The sequence below is a fragment of the Dermacentor albipictus genome, chromosome 6 (genome assembly GCF_038994185.2).
Source record: "Dermacentor albipictus isolate Rhodes 1998 colony chromosome 6, USDA_Dalb.pri_finalv2, whole genome shotgun sequence".
Classification (NCBI taxonomy): Eukaryota; Metazoa; Arthropoda; class Arachnida; order Ixodida; family Ixodidae; genus Dermacentor; species Dermacentor albipictus.
This window is the reverse complement of record NC_091826.1, coordinates 52,800,405-52,821,353: the sequence shown is the minus strand read 5'-3', so window position 1 is coordinate 52,821,353 and position 20,949 is coordinate 52,800,405. Positions and strand designations below refer to the sequence as shown.

At 47.3% G+C, this 20,949-nt stretch overlaps 1 protein-coding gene and 1 long non-coding RNA gene across 2 annotated transcripts in view; one reads left to right on the top strand and one right to left on the bottom strand.

Annotated features, from left to right (window-relative positions):
- Positions 1 to 20,949, bottom strand: part of LOC135911388 (uncharacterized) — a 97,421-nt gene that overhangs the window by 15,057 nt on the left and 61,415 nt on the right. The window contains exon 2 of the long non-coding RNA XR_010567301.1: positions 16,191 to 16,317. This is a non-coding gene — a long non-coding RNA (uncharacterized lncRNA). The remainder of the gene's footprint in view (positions 1 to 16,190; positions 16,318 to 20,949) is intronic.
- The window catches only part of LOC135911387 (orexin receptor type 2-like), a 144,659-nt gene that overhangs the window by 87,252 nt on the left and 36,458 nt on the right, over positions 1 to 20,949 (top strand). The gene's annotated exons all lie outside the window — the stretch shown is intronic.

The following is a 20,949-nucleotide window of genomic DNA, read 5'->3' as shown; positions in this document are numbered from 1 at the left end:
ACGGAAGACAGGCGCCACCTCTCATAAACTTCACCGCTCCGAATTAAGTTCGAGCACCCGTAGTTCCTTTGAAGTTCACCTTAATCTAAGTGCAAGTACAGTTTTTGCGTGTCACGTTTATCAATATGCACCCGCACTATGGCCGGCAGTCGAACAGGCAACCTCAGCAGCAGAACGCCCTTTCCACTGAGCCAGCATGGTTAGCCCATATCGCTAGGAACAAGGACGCGATGACAAGAAGGCGTGACGTGTTATACACTGTGGAAAAAAGGATGTTCCGGCGAAACGGGGACGGTGACAACGGCGAAAACACCAACGGCCAAAATGCAGTAACATATGTGGAGGAAAGAAGCAACTGGGAGGGAGCGTTACGGGATTAAATCGAAGCTATAGAAAATAAAAAGAAGTGAGCCTAAACACGACCGGTCATGTCACGGTAGGTTTTATTTTCTCTTCCACCGCCACTCCCTGAAAGCTCGTGGCGCTCGTCCGAAATGACAACGGGCCTGACAGCCACGTGCCACTGGCAACACTGGCATGTTTGAATGCAGAGGGTAAACGTATACACGTTGCATTGAACGCGCGAAGTTGATCGAGTATATGCGTGGACAAATAATGTACTGCAAAGAGCGGTTGATCCCAACACCCGAACATCTGCTGATCGGTTAATGTCTACCAGGAACAAAAAAGAAGAGTATAGGCCGAGCACTGGGTAGCGTGTTTAGTCCACAAATGGGGCTCGAAAAAAAAAAGGAGAATATGCTTTCGAAGGGTCGCGTGATAATGCAATGCACTCTCGTAGTTTATTTCCGGCCTCCACTACGAACAACAGGGACAACAATTAAAGCAACAACAGCAAGTAAATAAAATACGTATGCATAAAGAAGAAACAGGAGTATAATGCGCTATAATACAACAGTCTGTATTGGTGAATGCAGTGAAAACAAACTAAATAATAATCAATTTGCAAGGACGCGAACGTGGAAATAAAAATATAAAAACAACAACAACAAGAGAAATGTGTTTCAAACTTTACGTTCTTTCAAAACGCAGATCACGTTCACAGCTCGGAAAAGTCCTTCAGCTCCGGGCCAGAAAACTATAACCGTAAAACTTCCCGAAAACTGCGACTGGCTATGGCTATAGCCTGACGGCTACGGTCGTTACTGCTAAGGGCTGCTTTCCACGAGCGAATCACTTTAGGCTGATATATAAAGCAAACGGTTTACGCAGCGGACTGCGATACACAGAAATCGGAGCTTGCGTGTGGGTTTCCTGTTGTTCGTAGAAGTGCGCTATCAGCTTCATAAGCGGGTCGGTAATAACCTATACTCGTATATTACAAAGCTTCCCCTTTGAAGCAGCAAAACGCTTTTACAAAAAGTGCTCGCTGCGTAGCTCACCATATAGATTTGAAGAATGATCAAATTTTTGAAGAAACCAAATATTGCCACTGTCTTTCGACGTACTGAGATGGCGGTCGTACTGTGCTTCACGGTCGATAAATATGCAAATATGAATGGTGCCTGTGTGCGTGCGTAGGTGCACGTGTGCACGCACTGAACATTTTACCCTCACGTTAAGGGGTAACAGGTTTAACACCCCCATGTTCAAGTGGTGAGATCAAATTGTTGTTGGGAATCAATGAAGGTATCTTGTTTGAAGATTTTTTTTAACAAGCAGAAATGATGTTAGCTAGGTCAGACGGCACGAAAAGTGCACTAATCAAGCTTCCGAAGATATAGCTGTCAAATTCTATTGTCAGATATTTCTGTGCGCCCAAGGCTGCCAGAATTATTGCATAGCTTTCAACGAGGCCTTTACTGATCACACGTCTAGTTAGGGATCGTTGTCATGCGCTATAAAATTTTGAAAGCCCTCACACTTGAGGGTGGTACCCATGGAACAACATCTTTCCGGGTGTAAATGTTTTGGTCTGTATGTAATAAATAATAAATTATGGTGTTTCACATGCTGAAAACCACGATCACATACGAGACACACCGTAGTGAGAGACTCCGGAATATTTTTGACCTTGTGGGATTGTTTAACATGCACCAGATCAACATTACGCGGGTGCATTTCGCCCCCATCGTAATGCGGCTGCCGTGGCTGGGATTTGATCCCACGTCCCCGTGCTTTGCACGAGGTCGCGGTCACCCCGAAGGCAGTGCCGCGCAAGTCCGTAACACAAGTCATTGCAATCAATCAATCAATCAATCAATCAATCAATCAATCAATCAATCAATCAATCAATCAATCAATCAATCAATCAATCAATCAATCAATCAATCAATCAATCAATCAATCAATCAATCAATCAATCAATCAAAGTTATATTTCATCTCTCAACAAAGAGACAAAGGGGGTGGCGGTAAAAATCTGCATTACTGCAGCTTGACTAAGCCCGGCCTCCTATGGTACAATTCGACAGTGTGCAGCAGTAGCATTGGTACACAACAACGTAAGTCAAGGCACTTTAGAGGAAATGTGAATAAAAAAAGTGATTACATGGCCGTACAGGCAGTAAATTTTTTTTGTGCATAACAAAAAAACGAAGAAAAGAGAGGTACATACGAAATAATTTTAGAAAGTAAGCTGTGACAATGAAGCAAAGAAATGAAAAAAATAGGTAGACAATTAATTATTTATTTATGAATTAATTCATGCATGCACACACACGCACACACACACACACACACACACATAAATGCGTGCATTTATGTATGTATGCCCTGCCTTCGAGATTGACAATCATCTTTCGTCTGCCGGACACCTATACAAAGCGTGGGAGTTCCGCATATAAGGCCATCGCATTGAAATGACACCGTCGTGTGGATAAGTCAGTGTCTCTAGAGAGGCTCACGCGTAGTTTAGTTTGAAGTTGGTTTGAAAGGTGTCGTGTTTAAAGCAATGCTCTGCGTTGGTAATCAACCTGTTTTTGTTGAAGCGAACGGAAGTGTGTGCAGTGAAAGAGAAGTGCTAACAATAACGAAAGAGAAAGGTGCGGGTCTAAATTGCCGCACGAACGTGTACCTGTAGTAATTACTGCATCCATTTGATGGATCTCAGGATTTCGTGCAATTGTCGCCGTACATTTTGCATGTGTTCACCGATTACTATGAAAACTAAACCAAACTTCGAACCGAATTAACAAACGCCGCTTTGTTTGTAGAAACCTAAGGCGTGCGTAAGTGAAAATGATATATGTCCGAGACATTCTACTAATATCCATGTCTCACAAAATTGGTGATTTTCTAGTATTGCGCTTAATTTTAGGTTTTCCATGCCCGTACGCCACATAGACGGCCACTAAAAGATGCGACCCTTCACGAAAAACTTTTTTGTTCAGAGAAACTAAGGGATAGTTTTGTACAAGATGATATTAAGTTCAGGCAGCGTAGTTGAACGTTCTTTTTTTTTCATTTTGCTTCGAATACGAACGCCAGAAAAAACAACTTTAGCACAGGGTTTTAAACACTTAGAATACTCTGCGGAAATCTGGCGATAAAGTCATTGTGGGCCTCCATTACGGAAGCTCAGCTAACGAGTAAAGTGTGATTTCTAATCGTACTGGCGAGCTATCTTGCACATTTTGATGCTGACCACATCTACGAAGTTTTATCATCATAAGTTCTTTTATGTCAAGTCCCGCCCTATATTTTATCAATCGGAGAGAGCCTTCACAAAACACATCATAGAATGCTGAGAGCGATATCGTATTTAGCCAACTTCGGAGTGAACAGTTGGGGCTGTCCATTCTGTGCGCCTATTGGAGTAATCCTATCGAAGACACACCACTGTGTTATCAAATCCAGTCAGCCTGAATAAACGTCAGTATCAGGACAGATAAGTGGAATAGGAGGGGTAAATTAAAGACGGCTTAGCGATTTACCGTTGTTCATTCGATCCTTTGCAATGAAACTTTCCTCAGTTAAGATTTTGCAGGACCAGCGCATACACGAAATGCTATAGAAGAACGACGCACCCATTGCGCTGGCTAGCAGTCGTGCGCGTTTATTGGGCTTTGCCTGGAAATTTACAGCCAAAACGAAAATTCGCGGAGAACCAACTCAAGTCCTGGCTACGCCGCCGTACTCGTACAGTCGCTAGTCAGCGCAGTGTGTTTTATCTTTACCTCGTGCTTCGTCTGGGCTCATAGCCCCCTGCAATGCCTGAAGCATTCTACACCAAAAGGCTCAATTCTGCACATTATTGATCTTTGCAATATTTGCAGCTGCCTGACAGTTGAGCCGCTGTAGTGTGGCATTCTTTGTCGCTATAGCCTCAAGGCCCGATATCCGGCGACACTGGCATTTATTTCCTGTAGGTCGAAAATTGTATCAACTACACAACGCATTCGCCAAAATGCTTATAACAAAAATATACCCTTTTCTCTACACAGCGCTGCTCAAAAGCTCGAAGTTATATCGTAGACTACGAGTGAGAAATTAACCTAACGAAAATTCTGAGCCTTAGCATTTAGCGTACGAACCGCTTGACGCTCTTGCTTGTGATGCAGATTCAAGGAAATGTGTCTTCAAAGCAAAACTCAAAATCACAATCAAGATTCACTGGAAGATAACAAAATCAAAGCAACGCGGGATCCCATATTTAGAAATCCGTTAGACTCAAGTTGGCTGCGTGTCTCCTCCAACCTATCTCAGCGGCGGTTCTTCAGGCGTGGTATTTTGTCCGAGACAGCCGGGTCAGGCGATTCACCGAGCAAACGATAGAGTCGCCTCCGAAGTGCGACACAAAGCCCGAGCGATGTAGGCAAAGCACTCAGCCACTCGCTACGATGTACCCCGCGAGCTCGAACTCTGGAGAGACGGTGTGCTTCGGCCGAACTGTTCCCCAAGTTACACTTTGCGAGCCTTCAACTGAATGTTTTAGCTAGATTAGAGCCAAAGTTAGTCCGGCTGATCACTATCGTTTTGTGGCTTGTGGATGTTTCGTGAAAGTTGCGGGAACGTAGTTGTACGGAAGCTGTAAGGCGGCTGTGTTGACGAAAGAGAACCGTTAATCGAAACAAAACTTTAGCACACGCGTCCGCATGAAGTTTCGTTGTGCATAGTACCGCCTCTTTTCCCAGTTTCTTTAACGATCGAAGGGAGAACTTTTGCGATAGCGTTTGTGAACATGTGCCATTGTATAGCGACCAGTGAGTCCTTTATGGAAACAGCTTCGTGTTTGTGTCTTGCTTGCTAGAGAGAGCCTCGGAGAATGAAACTAACGTGCTGTCGATACCCGACTAGGGATCATTGAAAACCGGAAATAGACGAGACATGCGACGCGCCAATTCTTCCGCGTACCGTAGCTGCTGGAAAGAGCAAGTCGCCCAAAGGGACAATATCGACTCTTGAACAATGCCTTTGCAAGCGGGAACACTGATGTCGGCAAATATTCAGGGTTGGCCGATTCTTTTCAGTGCCACCATGCGTGCGAATGTGCAGTGAATACGCTAAACGCGCGAAATAACCATACTAGTTTTGGTACTAGTTCTGTAATCGTAACTTAGGTGAAGGCGCGACAATGGAGGAGGTGGACACGACTATTCGATTCTCTTTGAATATTTACAAGGATGGCATTGATGAATAAGTACTGGGAGCTTTCACATTTATCTGCAGTCCAGTCTCGGAAGTGGCCTTATACATAGCGCAAAAAAAAATGTTTAACGTTGTCAGGGATTCCATGACAAGCAACAATAAAAACGCACTTGCCTTCTTGTCTCAATGTTGGCATCAGACGGAGGTTTTCTTTGTGTATCCACTGTTGTTATCAAGTCATGTTTCTTTCTCTCTGCGACCCCTCTGTCCCACTTGAAGAACGTCAGTGCAAAACAATCCGTATCATTCGCAGCAGAATATTTGGTCCACAGTTAGCGGTATTTATGAAACGAAACAGCCATGACATAGACGTACAGTTGGACTGAAGGAATCATCAGTCTCAGCAAATTAGATAACGGCTGGAAATGAACTCGTTATTGGAAGCTCTGCCATGAGGTAACTAAAGCGGACGTACTTAAAGAATGAAAATAATAATAATAATAATAGAAATAACCAACAGAAAGTAAAGTCGTTTAATCCCTCATGAGCATGGCCACTCAAAGCAGCGTCTAACAATAGTGAAATAGTATCGCTAAACTTCACGGTGATACAATGATCATTTAGGAAGTTTTCTAGTTTGCTGTAAGACATCATTCATCGAAAATTTTCACAGAGAAAACTATGGTAACAAAACACATTTTGCTTCTTGCCTCCCGCAGTATAGGGTAACAAATCAAGAGTAACTTCTCCCTTTTCTTTCTCTCTGTAGTTCCTCGCTGTATAATACTAGTTGAATTCCACGTAAGTTAGCATGATAAGACGCGGATAAGTAATATAAGGAACATTTGAGAGGCGAAGTAAGCGATTATGCCCACGTTTCGTTTCGCGCAGTTTATTGTAACTGCGTACGTTTCCTACTACCCATCCCTTGCGTAGAATTTTCTGATAAATAATTTATGAAATTTTATATACCGAACTGGACTGCAGTTCTCTTTGGTGGCTTTACAGCGGTTTACGTGTTTAGCAGGAATTCAAAACTCTGAACTTAACGGTGCGCATAGAGAAACTTCAATGTCAGCACAACTTCCGGTAACCTGCCGAATTCCGTCCTTCTATATTAGCTTACTCAGCAAGTGATGTTGAAGTCCTTTGAAAAGAAAAGTGTGCATTTTCTATTCTTACGAATGGACAGGCTCCTTGAGGAGGCCATGCAAGCACTCTTAAACGATTCCAACGAAAACTTTTACGTACTGACTAAATTAGGCACTCCTGTTTTGATCCTTTCTTTCCCTTACCTGCACACGGAATAACGTTTCCGAAAGGAACGCTCCAAAATACGGAAACGCTAAGATTGGCGAAATAACTTACCTTCATGGTTCTGGAAGGGATTGTACGGCACAGCGGGTTTGTCTCCTTCTATTTGGATATGTATTTTATGCCGTGGGACTCCAGGATGTAGTAGGCAACGCAGAAGGGTGGCGAATGGATCAAAAACTTTTGCACTTAAAGGTATACCCGTAGCCCGAGACTGCTTATGCATCAATAGTCGTTTTCTCGAAACATGCTGCACCGGTAATTACAATCTTCGGTAGCCATCTTTTTCAAGTCGAAATTAGCCGTCAGAAAACATCCGTATCAAGTGTAAGCTGAGCTAAAGTACTGTCGGTCCTCTTACTTTTGACGTCACTGAGCCTCAGCATTCGAGCGCTCCATTTCTACTGTGGAGAATATAGTTTCTCTCATTCAAATCGAGCTCAGCACTACGACACGTAGTCTATATTCAAGGCAGATTTCATTATCGACCCTCCAGAACATAACGAGGAACTTGCGTGTACGGAGACAATTCTACATTGATACATCGTCTACTCACAGAGAGATAGAAAAGAAAATGAAAGAACACACACGCACGCAACAGAGAGATAGAAAAGAAAAAGAAAGTACAGAAACGCACGCAGACAGACACCGCGGGAGCCTTGCAGTCATTAAGCTAGGTCATTTGAACCTAGGAATTTCAGTGGCGCCTTCGTCGCCTTGTGGTGTGTCGATCCCATTATGCAGCATTCCAAGAAAGCAAGGTGTTATCGAGGCCCGGTATCGCTTTCGGGAATGAACGTCTCTGTGCTTTACGGAGGACAGTGACAAAAAACCTGGCTTGACGGTTGCCGCGCTGCCGCAGTCGACACAAGCAACACTGTCATCAATTCCATGTTTCTCCGCGTTCTCTCTTTCCGCATCTTTCTGTCTACCCCTTAGCTCTCCCTCCAGTGTCGGGTAGCAAGTCATATGTTTGTCTTCCGGCTAACCTCGCCGCCTTTCTCATCTCGTTTCGCTTTCTCTCGCTTTCTGCCAAAATGTTCCTTTCAGGTTGCGGATAACGCGCCGTAACCGGACGTAGTAAGAAAATATGGATCTGTTTGTGCACTATAGGTACCGCGTTGCGTAGTGCAAGGACACGTCCATCGGGTGTTTCCGCAAGCATGGCTTATGTTTTCACGACATGGAGGACGATACGCTTTGCAGAACGCAACCAAGCTCGAAACACGAAAGGGTGAATACGAGAGGCTTCGATGTCTCTTCTTACCGTCCATTTAACGAGCGTTCCGTAACCGGGGCCCGTGTTTCCTATGTTACATTCATGAACGACAACAAACTGCTGTTCGCGATGTTAAAAGCGCACTATGGTCTCGCAAGTATATACCACAAAGTTGACTTCGTAAAATGACTGCTGTCATCACCTACGACAGGCTCTCTCTTAAGGGAGCAATTGCTATTAGCTGCTCTCAGTGAAAAATGTGCCTATAGGTCTTGACCGTCTGAGAAGTGTCGAGATGGATGGATGGATGGATGCGAAACTTTAATAAGGTCCTGAGGCACGCGACTCAGCGCGCTGCGGGCCGCTCCCACGTTGGGACAGTCAGGCCTTGCCCGACCGCCGCATCGTGGGCCCTCTGGACAGCCCATAGTTGCACCCCGGCATCAGGGCTCTTGATAGCGGAGAGCCACTTGTCTTCATTGATTTCTTCTGTGCCTCGTAACGAGGGGCAACGCCAGAGCATATGATCTAGGCTAGCGATGTCATTGCAATGCCTGCAAGAACTAGTGGCATAGGTGTCGGGATAAATTTTGTGGAATAAAGCCGGGCTGAGCCTGTTTGCAGTAATCTGAAGGTCAATGCCTGCGCTCTATTTAACTTCTTGTGTGGAAGGGGGAACTCTCTCCTGCCGAGATAAAAGTGCTGCGCAATTTCGTTATATGTGGTCGGTTGATCTCTATTCTCCACCGCTGCGGGCCGGCGTTGGAGTTCTCCATGGTCGCGGAAAGTGAGACCTCGCGCCTTGGAGTGGGCCAGCTCGTTGAGGTTTGTGGGGCCTCCCGTGATGGATCCCATGTGAGCGGGGAACCACGTGAGAGTGTGGGTGGTTATACTTTTGCCGTCGAGGATGCGACAGGCTTCCTTACACACGGCGCCGACGCTGAAGGCGCGGATGGCTGCCCTGGAGTCGCTGAAGATATTGGCATGTCCGTCATCCAGGAGGGCCAAGGCAATGGCCACTTGCTCCGCCGCACGCGACGACGTGCTTCGTACCGAAGCCGCGTTAACGGTCAAGCCCCTGTGGTTGATTGACACCACCGTGAAATTGTCGCTGTTGCCATACTGGGCCGCGTCAACGAAGCAGCTGCCTCCAGGGAGTTCTGTTGCGCGGCGTAGGAGCGCCACCGCTCTGGCCTTCCTTCTTTCTACGTTGCGCTGGGGATTCATATTGCGCGGGGCGGGCGATATGATGATGTTATCTTTCTGCTCTTTCGGTAGGCCTTGGTAGGCGTCTTCGACAGTGGCAGGAGGGACGCCCTGGTGTCCTGGAGTCGTCTGCCCGCCCTGGTGCCGGAGAGCCTGAGAATCTGTGCCCTTTCTTGTGCTTCTGCAATCTCTTCCAGGGTATTATGAATACCCAACTGCAGGAGTCGGTCGGTGCGTGTGTAGTTTGGTAGTCCGAGCGCGCTTTTGATCCCCCTCCTTATCATGGCATTTAGTTTGTCTCGCTCGGCCCTCTTCCAGACGTGCATGGCCGCTACGTACGTAAAATGGCACAACAAGAAAGCGTGGACTAGCCTTAACAGATTCTCTTCGCTCAGGCCTCTCCTTCTATTAGCTACCCGCCTGATGAGACCGATGACGCTATCCGTCTTCTTTGCTAATTTGTGAATGGTGATGCTATTTGTGCCTGTCCCTTCGAGTGTCATTCCCAAGATTCGAATGGACGCGACTTTGGGAATGGGATCTCCGCAACTCGTGTAGAGATTAATGTCAATTTCATTGGGGGGTTTCCAGTTCTCTGGCTTGCGGCCCTTTCTACTTGGGCTGTAGAGAAGGAGCTCCGATTTATTTGGGGAGCACCGGAGTCCCGTGTTGGTTAAAAAGCGCTCTGTAGTGTCGACAGCTTCCTGGAGAGCGGCTTCGACTTGTCCGTCACTGCCACCCGCGCACCAGACAGTGATGTCATCCGCGTAGATCGTGTGACCGATACCCTGGACCTTGCCTAGACACCTTGAGAGGTCAACCATTGCGATGTTGAAGAGGAGTGGTGAGATGACTGATCCCTGGGGGGTGCCTCTTCTGCTCAGCTCCATTGTCTCCGATTCCAAATCTCCAGCCTTGAGGATGGCGCATCGTTTGCTCAAGAAAGACCTGACGAAGGCATGGAAGGACGAGCCCAGGTCGAGCTTGGAGATGGCGTCGAGGACGAACTCGTGACGGATGTTATCAAAGGCCTTCTCCAGGTCCAAACCAAGGATGGCTCTCGTGTCCCGAGTGCAGCGTTCCAGGATTTGGATCTTGATAAGCTTCATGGCGTCCTGAGTGGAGAGGCCTGGCCTGAATCCTATCATGTTGTGAGGGAAAAGGTCGTTGGTCTCGATATACTCGGCAATTCTGTTATGGATGGCGTGCTCGGCCACCTTCCCTACACATGACGTCAGTGAGATTGGGCGGAGGTTGTCCAGGCTCGGCGGTTTACCGGGCTTTGGGATTAGTATGACCTTCGCCAACTTCCATTCTTCAGGTACAATTCCCTGCTCCCAAATCCGATTTATCTCATCTGTAAGAAACTCGATCGATGCGTCCTCTAGGTTTCTGAGAGCCTTGTTGTTAATGTGATCCGGGCCGGGTGCTGACCTACCATTGAGGTCGTGTAGGGCGCGGCGGATTTCACTGATTTTGAAAGGCTCGTCCAGCGCGGAGTTCGGCTTCCCTTTGTATACCGGGTATGCCGCCTCATCGGCCACAGTTTTGAGCGGCAGGTACTTCTTAGCCAACAATTCCAGCATGTCCTTTTCCGAAGACGACTTCTTGGCTTCGTGGAGCGCTTTAGCGAGGACACTTCTCTGGTTTGACTTGGTGCCGGAGTCGTCGAGCAAGTGTTTGAGAAGATTCCACTTCCCTCCCGTGCGCATCTGCCCGTCGATTGAATTGCAAATTTCGTCCCATTGTTGCCTAGACAGGGCTTGGCAGTGCTCGTTGATCTGCTTGTTGATCTGGGCTATCTTTTTTCTGAGCTTGCGATTCAAGCGTTGGCTTTTCCACCTCTCGAGAAGTGATTGCTTAGCCTCGAGAAGGTGTGCTAGCCTGCTATCCATTTTGTCTGTCTGTAGATCCGTCTCTATGGTTTTGGTGGTGGAGCAGACATCTTGCAGAATTAGTGCGCACCACTGGACGAGACTCTCTGGCTTTTCTCCACGGGCGGCGCGGGCCTTGCGAACCTCTCGGAATTTGTCCCAGTCAGGCACCGAGAACGCCTTCTTTCTTTTCTGCTCCACTTGTAAGCTGGTGACCGTGATGTAGTGATCACTACCGAGGTCTATGAGCAGATTCGACCACATGGCTGAGCCAGCGTTTTTAACAAAGGCGAGATCCGGGACAGAGTCCCTGGTCGAGGAGGTGCCCCGTCTGGTGGGAAAGGCTGGGTCCGTCAATAGAGAGAGTCCCGCATCTCCCGCCTCCTGCCACAGGCTTCTGCCCTTGACCGTGTCGTGCGTGTAGTTCCACGCGTGAAAGGGGGCGTTGAAATCGCCGGCCACAACCAGGGGAGAGTTTCCGGCGAGTTTCGTTGCCCTAGTGATGATGGTTTTGAAACGTTGTCTGTGATCGCTCGGGCTGCTATATACGTTAAGTATAAAAATGCTAGAGGTATTGGATTGGCTTGGGATGACTTCTACTAGGGAGGTCTCCGTCTTGCTAGGTCGGACCCCTAGATCGTGTGCGACGAAAGTGAACTTGTTGCTGACTAATGTGCAGATTCCTCTGCCATCCCCACGGAGAGTAAGAACTTTGTATCCCTGGAGTGAAACCTGATCAGTCATCGTTTCTTGCAATAATATAACATGTGGCTTTTCTTTGTGAGTGCGAACAAACTGCTGCAGGGTGCATCTTTTATGGCGGAATCCCCTGCAGTTCCACTGCCAAATCCTAAATTGGGTGTGTGGCGCCATCCTTGCTGTATAGAGCGCCTTCCGGCGTTGCTACTAGGGTCTCGAGGAAGGTGGTTCTATTAATCGGTCCGGGAATGTGCAGTGGTGGCGGCGTAGGTACCAACGCGCCATCCGTGAAGTAAACTGGACGTACGTGGGATGACGTCATGATGTCCATTTGCTGCACCTTGGACTCTATCTCTGGCATTCTGTTTTCTAAGCATTGAATTTTGAGATTTTGTGCGTCTAACTTCTGATCCACGACCAAGAGTCGCTGATCCACTGCAGATAGTCGTTCGGTAATCTTCTTGATCTCGTAGCAGATTGAATTCAACATTTCTCTGACTTCGGACTTGGCTTTAGCCGGTACATTTTCGGGCATGCTGGGAACGGCCTTTCTTTTGGCTGGGTTGCCCGAGTGGCTCGCATCCACAACCATGGGAACGTCTGCGGTTTGGGGAGAGGGGCTCCCCGAAGGGGATGAACTAGGGACTGGAACGGCGTGAGGTCCCCGAGGGGTTTGGGGAGAGGGGGTCGCCGAAGGGATTCCTGAAGGGGTTGAACTAGGGACTGGGACGTGGTGAGGTTGATTAGCCTTTCTTAGCTCTGCTATTTCAGCTCGCATTGACTCGATTATGCTGCGCATCTCGGCATTTTCTTTTCTAAGCTGAGCTATTTCCGACGAACCATGCTCTGGCGTCGCACCCCCAGTTACCTTTACGGCAGTTCTTCCTCCACTCCGCACCCTGTCTGCCCAAGTGGCGCCTTGTTTCCCAGCACCGGCTGGCTCCTCGAACCGGACCCTGTTCTGTGGGCCCCGGGAGTTGCTTCCCGATCTGGAGCGGCCGCGGGACCTGGACCTGGAACGGCTCCTGGACCTGGACCGGGAACAGCTGGACCTCGAGCGGCTTCTCGAGCGGGAGCGCCTGCTCGATGTTCTAGCTGGTTCGCTGTCGGCGCTTGTCTGCGCTGGTGACGGGTCTCGCTTCCTGGATTCCGCATTTCTTTCCCTTCTCCTCCGCCGAACGATGTACGGGAGTTGGAACCTTTGCTTGCAAATCTTGTCCGCTGTGGCGTGCGGGCCCCCGCAGAGGCTGCAAGTAGGCGAGCAGGTGTGGTTGTCGTCGGGGTTGTTGGCCCCACATTTCCTGCATAGCTTGTCCTCCGGCGCTGGGCAGACGTCGGCTCTGTGGCCTAGTCTACCACAGGCATAGCAGCAGTCGTGCTGCCTGAGGTACAAGGAACACTTGACTAGCGCCGAGCCGTAGAATACGAAGTTGGGGACTTTGTAGCCGTCGAAAACGATGACTACCGTTTCGCTATTCTTGATTCGCTTGGCTCCCAGGGCTAACGGGTTTCTCTCGTTGAGAATGCTTCTGTCCAGGTCGGCCTGGCTCTCCGACACATCAATTTGACGTATGACACCCTTACACGTGGCGTGCGGTGCGGCTTCGTAAGTGCTGAGTTCTTACTGCTTGATGCCCAGGTTGATGCAATTCATTTTTAGATAAGCATCTGCGTTATCGCGAGACGCGGTGCTGAGGACGATAATATTTTGTGTTGCGTTGGGGCAGACGATGTCATGGCTAGCTTGCTCGGACGTGAGTCCTGCCGCGGCGGCGACGGCCCGACCAAGCCGAGCGGAGCCCGTTTTCTGAACATCCAGACCACCCCTGGGGCGGGCGATAATCTTCCAGTGTTCCTTCGGGAGCTGAGGCATTCGCGACGACTTGATGATCTTGTGCTTGAGGCTAATGGGCTTTCTGCTGCCATTGAGACGTTCGCGGTGCCCCTGGCTGCTTGCCGCTTCACGGGTGCTGTCGCGACGAGAGACGCACAGGGCGTTTTTCTTGAGTGTCGAGAACGATAAATATATTAGACGAAGGAACCAGCCAATCTCAAGCTCACATAAGGAGTTTGTGGATGGTGGAAAGTATAACATTGTTACAAGAAATGTACAGGGAACAATGTAGGAACATGCATGCCTGAATGCGTTCTCACTTGTGCGCCCGCGCGCATTACATGTTTGCGCATAAATCTGAAAGCACGTGTCCAGCTCTCTCGTTCTGTATGCAAATGCATGTTTCCGTGCGTGCGCGTGTGCGTCAGCATAATTCAAGAGGGATCGAATCTATACACAATACTTTGAAAGACCTGCTGACACGTAGTGGCAGTGTGTGCGATGCATGTTTGTTGCATGCAAGGTGCTTAAAGAAAACAAATTGTTCGCGTTAACAGATGCTGCGCGCGCCTTATTAGGGCGTTTCGCTTTATATATATATATATATATATATATATATATATATATATATATATATATATATATATATATATATATGTATATTTCTGATGTCGACAGGGTACGATAGCTTGACCCTATTTTCTCAGCTAAATTTATGTAAGAGGTGGACTAGTCGCGGTACAAATAAATTGAATATTCCGCGAAAAGCAATATTTTATTTGTAAAATTGATAGGTAACGGCTTTCATGGCATACGTCAGAATTTAAAAACTGGAGCCTGTGCATTCGAAAGGCGTATCCAGTTAAATGAGATTATCAGACTGGCACCAGTTTCGAGCTGGGAGCTTACAAAATGTGCGACGAGACTCATCAGCGTTGCAGCTAATTTGCCTCTCGCAGTGCTGGAGAATGAACTTCTATAAAAGAGGAGATAGGACCACAGTGATTGCGCTCACCCTAAAAGCGGATACTTAATTCGTAATTTGTTCCAAGTTCAAGTGCCTCGAGAACTTAAGAGCTTGAATTCCTGAATGACATGATGTACCACAGACTGATTAGTTGAAAATAAGCTGAATTAATCAATGATACGTTCAAATTTCTTGGGCAAGTTACGTCGGCATCTAGGGGTAATTCAATTGAAGGTATTTCAATTGAAGGTATCAACCCACAGGTATTTTTGTTAATCCCTTAAAAGTCTACTAAATACAGGCACTAAATTAGGAACGGGTTCTATGAAAAGTTGATTTTTTGTACACTATAGTTGACTGTTGAACCCATTGGTGCACCATGTTACAAGCTAATAGATTGAATATTAGAGAAGGAAGTAAGGGTCAAAGATTTAAGTTTCTTTCTCCGATTTCACGCCACGTTTACAGAGCTGGAACGTCAATGTGACATCAGAGATGTTAGGCTAGGTTATGAAAGATTTGGTTAGGCTAGGCAAGTATTTTTCCCCTATCTAGGACGTCGTGGCTTCGTAAACACTCCTAAATCTTGCGAATTCCAGTCTTTCGCTCTCTTAGAATACAATGTAATCCATCGTTACCGATAAAAAATCATCAAGCTCGAGCAGACGCTCTCAGAATTCATGACGTAACATCGAGATAGTGCGGGAACTGCACGGTGCTATCGCCACCAGTCTGCCGTTTTTTTTCGTCTGTTCTCACTTGTTCCGTCTGTTCCGTTTTCCCCGTAAGAGCAGCTTTTTTTCTTTCTTTGCGATATGCAGGGCTATTGCCCATTGCAGCTCAAATTATAATTATTTTTTTCGCTTCAGCGACCTTTCATTATACAAAAGCCACCTGTGACGCTGAGAAAACCGGGGCGTATGCGTAAGTTATAAGGGGGCCGAAGAGCGGGTCATCCTGAAGAGAGAAACGAAGGAGAGTAAGGAAAACGTACACGGAAATTATGATGACGGAGAACGACAAAGATAAACAACGAATCCCCTCTGACTACGCACTTCGATGAAGTCGTCGCTGGGGACGCAATGCCCACGGCGGGTCCAGAAACGCCTTGCCGAGGTCATCGGGGATGCAAAGAAAGATATGCCTCCCCCCTCCCCCCCCCTGCAAATAAGATTATTGGCCAAAAACAAAACGATGCCCCGCTTGGGGTTCTGGGTACGAGCGCCCACTCGCTGGCTGCCGTCTGGAAGCGGGCACTTCGATCGACATATGCATTCTGTTAGCCACGCCACAGCGCTCAGAGAGAAAGAGAGAGAGAGGAAAGGCAGGGAGGTTAACCAGATATCAGTCTCCGGTTTGCTACCCTGCACTGGAGACGGGAGATAGGAGTTAGACGGATGACATAGAGAAAAACGCTAAAAAAAAGAACAACACGCACACCGCTCAGGGCGTCACTGGGAATTTTGCGAAGCCCGTACGTGTCCCTCGACGCGACAGGCAACCGTTCGAAGGCTGCGGCGTCACTTACTTGTACGACGAGGCCAGTGTATGGGCTGGAGAGCTTTCCTTGTCTTATGTCCATGTGCCGTCGGGGAAATCGTTTTGCGTGGCGTCCAACCCGGTCCCGGGGCCTAACTTGGTCACGCTTGTTGCGCCTAAAAGGCAACGCGAAAATATGCGGACTGTGTAGAGCGGATTGTTTTGTTTGCGGCCTCAAATTTTTGACGGACATTGTTCAATATGGCAAAATTAAATATAGTCAGGGCGTTTCAGCCAACACGATCGAAAATATGGAAAAATAGTCTGTGGCTGATCGTAGTTCTTGCCCATGAGATGATCTACTCGAACTAGGTGAATATTACTCGCAAAAAAAATTACCGACGATTACGTTACTTCCTAATGCGAAATTTGAGCGCAGCAAATAAGCTGTTTCACCTTTTCGATAGATTGAGGCAAAGAAATCGAGCAACACATGTATGCGCTATCACAGAATTTTTTTTTATTTTTCACACGTATTCCTTTAACAAAGACTCCACTAACAGTTCTTGACAGTCATGAAGGAAGCTTTGTGGTCGGAGAAATAGGCTGATATATGTTCGACTTGGTACACCAATGCTTGATTCTCAAAGACGAGATCTATACAAGTGCCTCGCGAGGTTGTCACAGCCGTGGGACGCGTTACGAGCGAGAGGAACGGGATGTTCTCCCGCATTCTCCCACAACCCGAGACTCGCAGGAAGAGGGGGGAGGGGGGCGGCGTGTACACCCAGCGGCAAACGATGGGGGCAGAAGCGCGCGCAGCAAGCGGACAACACGATAAAGGGAGGAGGGAAGAGATAGCAGCGACTGACTGATGCCGCTGACGCCGATAGTGAGTCAACCCCTATCCGCCACACAAGAACAGGGGGGGGGGGGGACCCTTTCCTCCTCTTTCTGCATGGCGGCGACGGTGTTCTATGCAGTCACGTTATCTTGAATCTCTAGCAGCGTCAGCGGCATCCAGCGGTATCAGTCGGTCGCTGCTAGCGCTGGGGGGATGAAAGGGGGGCGGAGCTGGTTACGAGGCCGACGACGACGACGACGCGAAACCCAGGAACGGACGCCAAAGAGCTGCGCTCTAAAAATGTAATGCATAATTGACTAACATGAATGCACTTATTGAAACTAATTTCTTTATGACACGTATTGCAACAATTCTAGAGAGTGAGACTGCAAGGCATATCCACTTAAAAATAGTTTTGTGTATGACACCATTTAGGAAATATGCGCCGTCAAACTTGCGGTAAAGGTTGACTTGCGTTTCGCTTGTTTTCTTAACAAACTGTCGTTTTATGCACTGAAGCACTAAAATAACTGGAACACCAATGCATTTTCCCGTAAGTTACAGAAATTAATATATCGAAACTGGCGTCATCCTGAGAATTTTTTCCAAGTGGATCCGTCCAGCTATCTACCCGGCTATAATTCGTAATCGATATATGTGCCAAACGTCATTAGTTAAAAAGTTGATTAGGTAATGTTTGTCAATTAGTCGACTGCACGTATCAATTTTTTATGCAAGTAATGTGTGCTTCTTCGAGTAGACCAGCTTCGCACTTCCGCAAAGCTGTCGTAGGCATCATAAACTATCATTCTGCTGCAAGTTTAATAAACGTACTAAAACATTATTTGCATTAATTGAAAACGCAATTTCCGGAATAACTAGCGTTTGACTGCTTCTTTTCAGTGCAACAAACTTCATCAATTCAGTTCAGTGGTTGCTGAGGAAAGAAAATAATTTCTACGTTCCATTGTATTTAGATAAGAACAACCGAGGTTACATTTCCGTTTAAGGCGTATTCAACTCAAGCGCGCCGAAAATTGCACTTATTCTTTCGCATTTATTTGTAGTGTACATAAACGCCCAAATTCTTGCCCTAACGTTTCTGCAAGCAGCTTTATTTTGGGATGACTCAGAGGGCCAACCCTCATGCCCCAAGTTACATAAAAAATGGCCAAAGACAGCTGAACTGTGAGCTGTGTTGAACTCATGGCCGTCATTATGCCACGCTCATTGTATTCTGTCAGCACCTGTCTGTACAATTGCTTGTCACATGGGAATTTGATAACTCTTCATGACATTCATAAGTGAGCTGGAAGTCTGTGTCAATGTTTTTTTTTTCCGAAGCTCCGCGCATTTTAACTTTGGAGCACTATGATTGAACATGCAATAAAAGGTGACACAAAGCGCACTGGTAAGCTTTGAAGCACGATTTTATCAAAGTGTGTCTCATGGAAGTGGAAATAGTGTCCAAAAGTGTAGGAGCTGAAGTGCATCTGCCAAACATGTAGTTAGTGAGAGTTTACCTGAAATTGCTATGGCCTATCCTTCTTTTACAATATCTTGCAGAACAAAAAACCACTTAAGCTTACATTCTTTATTTACCTTTTTTAAATTATTTATAATAATAATGCTGATGTTATAATACCTGTAGTAGTATTGATAATACAAAGACAATATTATTGATACGGGCAATAAGATAAATCTACTGATAATTACTCGCGAATAAATACTGATAAGCATAGGCTCGTTGCTCGTTTACACTAAATTTGTGAAGGCTTCAACGTCCGACAACGCGCTCAAGACCAGACAGCAACAAAGGGCCCACACGTGAGGGAAACTTACCGCTTGTCTTTACTATAACTGAAGATGGTTAATGTTACTCGGGCATTCTCAACCTTTTATCAACTAGTTATGATCATTGCAACCCCAACACGAGCTTCAAATATTGCGTATCTCATCTCAACCTTACCGGCTCCCTCTATTCCGTAATTACCCTGCGTATCAGCTTATAGCTTGGCCCACAGATATATTTAAACTGTCCGCTCTGAGGCGTCATATACACCAACAGCGTTAAGCGCAAGGACGGTTTTCCTGGGACAATGCTGCCTTGCGAAGTAAGATTCACCTAAGCTCCTATTATATATTCAATCCGACCCGCCGTGGTGGCATAATGACTAGGGCTTTGCGCTGTTAAGTCCGAGAGCATGGGATCGAATACCGGCAGCGCTGGCTGCATGTCGGTAGGATCGAAATGCAAAAAGAAAGAAAAAAGGTAAAAAAAGGAAAAGAAGAAAAAATACACCTGTCTACCATGCATTTGGAGCACGGTAAAGAACCTCAAGTGGTCAAAATAATTCTGGCGTCCCCGGCTACAACGTGGCTCATAAATATTTCGAGATACTAGCGCGTAAAATCCCCGAATGCAGTTCTAACATATCCATTTCCTCAGGTCAACATGCCAGGTAGATAAAACCACGCGAACTATTTTTCACTAGACTTCTTACGCAGTGAGTCACTCCAACCGATTCAACGGATGTCCGGTAACACGAAAGTTTTAAATTGTTTCCATTCGAAACTATGCCATTGCTTCTATCGCCACTGCTCCTCCTGCCGTAACAAGTGTGGCTTCCGCGCTTCTTCCGACGGCTACAACGTCGGCCAACACTGCGCTTAACTAAACTGCACGTAGGCGAAGGTCAAATGTTCCACAAGGCTTATTCGGTACAAGAAACCCGCGAGGGGTGGGTTCGGCGGTGGTGAGAGGGAAAGGGAGGGGGCGAGCCAAGATACGCCTGCTCGTTATCACGTCCACTTTGGGATCAGTTTCACGGTGCCTAACACGCTCTACGCTGGTGCTCGGCCAATGGCATCTCGGTGGGGAACGACGGAGGCACCTATACAGCTCACGTTTACAGGGCTGGGATGTCCCGCGGGTAATCAGCGCCGCTGTGTGGGCCCTCGCGAATCAGCGTGCTATACTTTGCTTCGCAGTGTCATCTGACTTCGTTTTTTCTCTCTCTCTCTCTGTGTGTGTGTGTGTGTGTGTGTGTGTGTGTGTGTGTGTGTGTGTGTGTGTGTGTGTGTGTGTGTGTGTGTGTGTGTGTGTGTGTGTGTGTGTGTGTGTGTGTGTGTGTGTGTGTGTGTGTGTGTGTGTGTGTGTGTGTGTGTGTGTGTGTGTGTGTGTGTGTGTGTGTGTGTGTGTGTGTGTGTGTGTGTGTGTGTGTGTGTGTGTGTGTGTGTGTGTGTGTGTGTGTGTGTGTGTGTGTGTGTGTGTGTGTGTGTGTGTGTGTGTGTGTGTGTGTGTGTGTGTGTGTGTGTGTGTGTGTGTGTGTGTGTGTGTGTGTGTGTGTGTGTGTGTGTGTGTGTGTGTGTGTGTGTGTGTGTGTGTGTGTGTGTGTGTGTGTGTGTGTGTGTGTGTGTGTGTGTGTGTGTGTGTGTGTGTGTGTGTGTGTGTGTGTGTGTGTGTGTGTGTGTGTGTGTGTGTGTGTGTGTGTGTGTGTGTGTGTGTGTGTGTGTGTGTGTGTGTGTGTGTGTGTGTGTGTGTGTGTGTGTGTGTGTGTGTGTGTGTGTGTGTGTGTGTGTGTGTGTGTGTGTGTGTGTGTGTGTGTGTGTGTGTGTGTGTGTGTGTGTGTGTGTGTGTGTGTGTGTGTGTGTGTGTGTGTGTGTGTGTGTGTGTGTGTGTGTGTGTGTGTGTGTGTGTGTGTGTGTGTGTGTGTGTGTGTGTGTGTGTGTGTGTGTGTGTGTGTGTGTGTGTGTGTGTGTGTGTGTGTGTGTGTGTGTGTGTGTGTGTGTGTGTGTGTGTGTGTGTGTGTGTGTGTGTGTGTGTGTGTGTGTGTGTGTGTGTGTGTGTGTGTGTGTGTGTGTGTGTGTGTGTGTGTGTGTGTGTGTGTGTGTGTGTGTGTGTGTGTGTGTGTGTGTGTGTGTGTGTGTGTGTGTGTGTGTGTGTGTGTGTGTGTGTGTGTGT